Source organism: Papio anubis, chromosome 6, assembly GCF_008728515.1.
Source record: "Papio anubis isolate 15944 chromosome 6, Panubis1.0, whole genome shotgun sequence".
Taxonomy (NCBI): Eukaryota; Metazoa; Chordata; class Mammalia; order Primates; family Cercopithecidae; genus Papio; species Papio anubis.
The window spans coordinates 4,891,806-4,898,268 of NC_044981.1; positions in this window are offsets into that span (position 1 = coordinate 4,891,806).

Consider the following 6,463-nt stretch of genomic DNA (forward strand, 5'->3'; position numbering starts at 1 on the left):
ACACCATTTTTCTGGGAGACAGGGCACTAAGTCAACTCAGGTCCTGAGGGACAAGGTTCAGTAGTGACTAGTAGGGGTATACGGAGTGGCTCCGTGTCAGCTGGTCCCACAAAATAGGGTGTAGCAGCAGCTTGGCTCAGTGATGGTGGGTCAGTAGATGTGGGTGGTGTACTGGCAATAAAGCCTCAGGGATGAAAGGGTGCTGTGGAGCCACTCACTTCCTAGAGCAGGCCAGACTCCAGCAGGGGTTCCAGTTCCAGGATGGCACAGTGCGGTAATAGCATGGGCCGTAGTGGACAGGGCATAATGGGGCTCTTTCAGTGGGAAGAATACAGCTGTGTGGACTCCAGGCAGCTCCTTCAACTGGGCTTAATACCTCTGAGGATATAGGAATCCCCATTGTGAGGACTGTAGGAGGCCAACGTGGTATTAAGGGCTTCTTGGGTCCTCCTGCATACCCCTTCCCCAGTGGGAGAAGTCCCCCTTTATTCAAGCTGATCCTGACTAGAGAATGTGGCAGCAAACGTGAGGTGTTTCTTTCCCTTCTCTATGTGGCCATCCTTGGTTTCTGTGCTCTACAGGACTTTTGCTACTCCTCTGATGTACTCCAGCACTCTCCTTTAGTTATTTTCATCAAAATATAGTTCTTTATACATTGTTGTGGTCTTTGTGGGGAAGAGGAGCACTAGGGGCTTCTAGTCAGCCATCTTGCTGGCATTCTCTCTTCATTTGTTTCTGATATTAATATTGTATCTTCTCTCTCTCTGTTTTTATTTCTTATTTAGTCTGGCTAGTGGTTTATCAATTTTATTGATCTTTTTAAAGAATCAGCTTTTGGTTTTAGCGATTTCGTCTATTATTTTCAATTTCCTTGATTTCTGCTTCACTTTTTATTATTTTTTTCTTCTTATTTGCATTTAATTTGCCTATCTTTCCTAGATTCCTAAGGTGGAAACTTAGATTATTGATTTTAGATTTTCATTTTTTATATTGTGATAGTTTTTGTTAATTTATTTTATATATTCTTTTCTTTTTCAATAGGTTATTGGGGTACAGGTAGTGTTTGGTCACATGAGTAAGTTATTTAGTGGTGATTTGTGAGACTTTGGTGCACCCATCACCTGAGCAGTATACACTGCACCCTATTTGTAGTCTTTTATCCCTTGCCCCCCTCCCACCCTTCCCCCAACCTTTGTATCCTCATAGCTTAGCTCCCACGTATCAATGACAACATATGATGTTTGGTTTTCCATTCCTGAGTTACTTCACTTAGAATTGCTTAGAGTTACTTCACTTCCATCTCATCCAGGTTGCTGTGAACGCCATTAATGCATTCCTTTTTATGGCTGAGTAGTATTCACAGTATCTTTATCCACTTCTTGATCGATGGGCATTTGGGTTCGTTCCATATTTTTGCAATTGCAAATTGTGCTGCTGTAAACATGCATGTGCAACTATCTTGTTTGTGTAATGACTTCTTTTCCTCTAGATAGATACCTAGCAGTGGGATTACTGGATCAAACAGTAGAGGTCTTTTAGTTCTTTAAGGATTCTCCACACTGCTTTTCTTAGTGGCTGTACTAGTTTACATTCCCACCAACAGTGTAAAAGTGTTCCTTTTTCACCACATTGACACCAACATCTATTATTTTTTGACTATGGCCATTCTTGCGGGAGTAATGTGGTGTCACATTGTGGTTTTGATTTGCATTTCCCTGGTAAATAGTGATGTTGAGCATTTTTCTGCATGCTTGTTGGCCATTTGTATATCTACTTTTGAGAATTGTCTATTCATGTCCTTAGCCCACTTTTTCATGGAATTGTTTGGTTTTTTTTCTTGCTGATTTGTTTGAGTTCATTGTAGATTCTGGGTATTAGTCCTTTGTCTAGATTGCAAAGATTTTTCTCTGCCTCTGTGTGTTGTCAGTTTACTCTGCTAATTGTTTCCATTGCTATGCAGAAGCTTTTTCGTTTAATTAATTTCCATCTATCTATCTTTGTTTTTGTTGTATATACTTTTGGGTTCTTGGTCATGAAGTCTTTGCCTAAGCCAGTGTCTAGAAGAGTTTTTCCAATGTTGTTTTCTAAAATTTTTACGGTTTCAGGTCTTAGTTTTAAGTTTTTGATTCATCTTGAGTTAATTTTTATATAAGGTGGGAGATGAGGATCCAGTTTCATTCTCCTACACGTGGCTAGCCAATTGTCCTACCACCAATTGTTAAATAGGGTGTCCTTTCCCCATTTTATGTTCTTGTTTTGCTTTATCGAAGATCAGTTAGCTGTAAGTATTTGGCTTTATTTCTGGGTTCTCTATTTTATTCCATTGGTCTATGTGCCTGTTTTTATACCAGTACCATGCTGTTTTGGTGACTATTGCCTTATAGTATAGCTTGAAATCGGGTAAGGTGATGCCTCCAGATTCAATCTTCTTGCCTAGTCTTGCTTTAGCTATGTGGACTCTTTTTTGGTTCCATGTGAATTTTAGGATTGCTTTTTCTAGTTCTGTGAAGAATGATGGTGGTATTTTGATGGGAATTGCATTGAATTTGTAGATTCTTTCAGCAGTATGGTAATTTTCACAATATTGATTCTGCCCATCCATAAGCATGGGATGTGTTTCCATTTAATTGTGTCATGTGTTATTTCTTTCAGCAGTGTTTTGTAGTTTTACTTGTAGGGGATTTCCTTGGTTAGGTATACTCCTATGTATTTTATATTATATTTTATTTTATTTTATTTTGCAGCTGTTGTAAAAGGGATTGAGTTATTGGTTAGATTCTCAGCTTAATCGCTGTTGGTGTATAGCAGAGCTACTGATTTGTGTACATTAATTTTGTATCCTGAAACTTTACAGAATTCACTTACCACTTCTAGGAGATTTTGGGAGGAGTTTTTAGGGTTTTCTATGTGTACATTCATATCAACAGCAAACAGCGACAACTTGAATGCCTCTTTACTGATTTGAATATCCCTTATTCCTTTCTCTTTTCTGATTGCTCTGGCTAGGACTTCCAGTACTATGCTGAAGTGGTGAAAAGTGGGCATCCTTGTGGTGGTGAAAGTGGGCATCCTTGTTTCAGTTCTTAGGAGGAATGCTTTCAATTTTTCCCCATTCAGAGTAATGTTGGCTGTGGGTTTGTCATAGATGGCTTTATATCCCTTCCATGCCAATTTTGCTGATGGTTTTATTCATAAAGGGATGCCGGATTTTGTCAAATACTTTTTCTGCATTTATTGAGATGATCATGTAATTTTTTGGTTTTAATTCTGTTTATGTGGTGTATCACATTTATTGACTTTTGTATGTTAAACTATCCCTGCATTCCTGGTATGAAACGCACTTAATCATGGTAGATTATCTTTTTGATATGCTGTTGGATTAAGTTTGCTAGTATTTTTTTGAGGATTTTTGCGTGTATGTTCACCAAGGATAGTGGTCTGTCATTTTCTTGTTTTGTTATGTCCTTCTCTGGTTTGGGCATTAGGATGACACTGGCTTCATGGAATGATTTAGGGAGGATTCCCTCTTTCTCTGTGTTTTGGAATATTGTCAACAGGATTGGTACCAATTCTTCTTTGAATTGAATGTCTGATAGAATTCAGCTGTCATTCTGTCTGACCCTGGACTCTTTTTTGTTGGCAATTATTTAATTACCATTTCAATCTCACTGCTTGTTACTGGTCTGTTCAGAGTTTCTATATCTTCCTGGTTTCATCTAGAAGAGTTGCATATTTCCAGGAATTTATTCATCTCCTCTAGGTTTTCTAGTTTTTGTGTGTAAGTGTGTTCATAGTAGCTAATCTTTGGTATTTCTGTGATTTCAGTTGTGATATCTCCTGTTTTGTTTCTCATTGAGCTTATTTAGATCTTCCCTCTTCTTTTCTTGGTTAATTTTGCTAATCATCTATCAATTTTATTTATATTTTCAGAGAACCAGCTTTTTGTTTCATTTGTCATCTTTTGTATTTTTTTCTTTCAATTTCATTTAGATCTGCTCTGATTTTCATTATTTCCTTTCTTTTGCTGGGTTTGGGTTTGAATGGTTCTTGTTTTTGTTTTTCCAGTTCTGTGAAGTGCGACCTTAGATTGTGTGTCTGTGCTCTTTCAGACGTTTCGATGTCAGGCTGTGAACTTTCCTCTTAGCACTGCTTTTGCTGTATCCTAGAGATTTTGATAGATTGTGTCATTATTATCATTCAGTTTGAAGAATTTTTAAATTTCTCTCTTGAGTTCATCAATGGTCATTCAGGAACAGGTTGTTTTACTTCCACGTATTTGCATAGTTTTGAGGATTTCTTTAGAGTTGATTTCCCACTTTATTCTACTATGGTCTGAGATAGTAGTTGATATAATTTTGATTTTCATAAATTTACTGAGACTTGTTTTGTGGCCTATCATATGGTCTCCCTTAAAGAATGTTCCATGCACTGATGAATAGAATGTATATTCTGCAGTTGTTGGGAAGAATGTTCTGTAAATATGTTAAGTCCATTTGTTGTAGGGTATAGTTTAAGTCCATTGTTTCTTTGTTGACTTTCTGTCTTTATGACCTGTCTAGTGCTGTCAGCAGAGTATTAAAGTCCTCTACTATTATTGTGTTGCCATCTATCTCATTTCTTAGGTCTATTAGTAATTGTTTTATAAATTTGGGCGCTTCAGTGTTAGGTATATATGTACTTAGGATTGTAATATTTTCCTGTTCAACTAGTCCTTTTATCATTTTATCATTATATAATGTTTCTCTTTGTCTTTTTTAACTGCTGTTGCTTTAAAAACTTGTTTTGTCTGATGTAAGAATAGCTACTCCTAGCTGGGTGTGGTGACTCAAGCCTGTAATCCCAGCATTTTGGGAGGCCAAGGTGGGCAGATCATGAGGTCAGGAGATTGAGACCATCCTGGCCAACATGGTGAAACCCGATCTCTACTAAATACAAAAAATTAGCCAGGCATGGTGGTGCATGCCTTTATTCCCAGCTACTCGGGAGGCTGAGGCAGGGGAATCGCTTGAACCCAGGATGTTGCAGTGAGCCGAGATTGTGCAAGTGCACTCCAGCCTGAGTGAGCTACTCCTGCTCACTTTTGGTGCCCATTTGGATGGAATATCTTTTCCCACCCCTTTACCTTAACTTTATGTGAGTCCTTATGTGTTAGGTGAGTCTCCTGAAGACAACGGAAACTTGGTTGGTGAATTCTTATCCATTCTGCCGTTCTGTATCTTTTAATGGAGCATTTAGGCCATTTACATTCAATTAGTATTGAAATGCTGGGTAGTATTCCATCCATTGTGCTATTTGTTACCTGAATACCTTGTGTTTCTTTTCATTGTGTTATTGTTACATAGGTCCCGTGAGATTTGTGCTTTAAGGATGTTCTGTTTTGGTGTATTTTGAGGATTTGTTTCAAGACTTAGAGCTCTTTTTAACAGTTCTTATAGTGCTGGCTTGGTAGTGGCAAATTCTCTCAGCATTTGTTTGTCTGGAAAAAAACTGTATCTTTCCTTCATTTTTGACACTTAGTTTCACTGGATACAAAATTCTTAGCTGGCAATTGTTTTGTTTAAGGATGCTAAAAATGGAACACCAATCCCTTCTAACTTGTGAGGTTCCTGCTGAGAAATCTGCTGTTAATCTGATAGGTTTTCCCTTATAGGTTACCTGGTACTTTTGCCTCATGGCGCTTAAGATTATTTCTTTTGTCTTGACTTTTCATGACCTGATGACTATGTGTCTAGGCGATGATCTTTTTGTGATGAATTTCCCAGGTGTTCTTTTAGCTTCTTGTATTTGGATGTCCAGATGTCTAGCAAGGCTGGGGAAGTTTTCCTCGATTATTCCCTCAAATAAGTTTTCCAAACTTTTAGATTTCTCTTCTTCCCCAGGAACACCAATTATTTATAGGTTGGGACATTTAACATAGTCCCAAACTTCTTTGAGGCTGTGTTCATTTTTTTTTTTTTATTCTTTTTTCTTTGTCTTTGATGGATTAGGTTAAATTAAAAGCCTTGTCTTTGAGCTCTAAAGTTCTTTCTTCTGCTTGATTCTGTTGCTGAGGCTTTCCAATGCATTTTGCATTTCTCTAAGTGTATCCTTGATTTCTAAAAATCGTGATTTTTCTTTATTTATGCTCTCTATTTCATTGAAGATTTTTCCTTTCATATCCAGTATCATGTTTTTGACTTAAGATGGACTTCACATTTCTCTGGTGCCTCCTTGATTCGCTTAATAATGGACCTTCTGAATTCTTTTCTGGCAATTCAGAAATTTCGTCCTGGTTTGGATCCATTGCTGGTGAACTGGCTTGATCTTTGGGGGTGTTAAAGAACCTTGTTTTATTTCCAGAATTGTTCTTCTGGTTCCTTCTCATTTAGGTAAACTGTGTCAGAGGGAAGATCTGGGACTCAAGGTTGCTGTTCAGATTCTTTCATTCCATAGGGTACTCCCTTGATCTGGTGTTCTCCTCCTT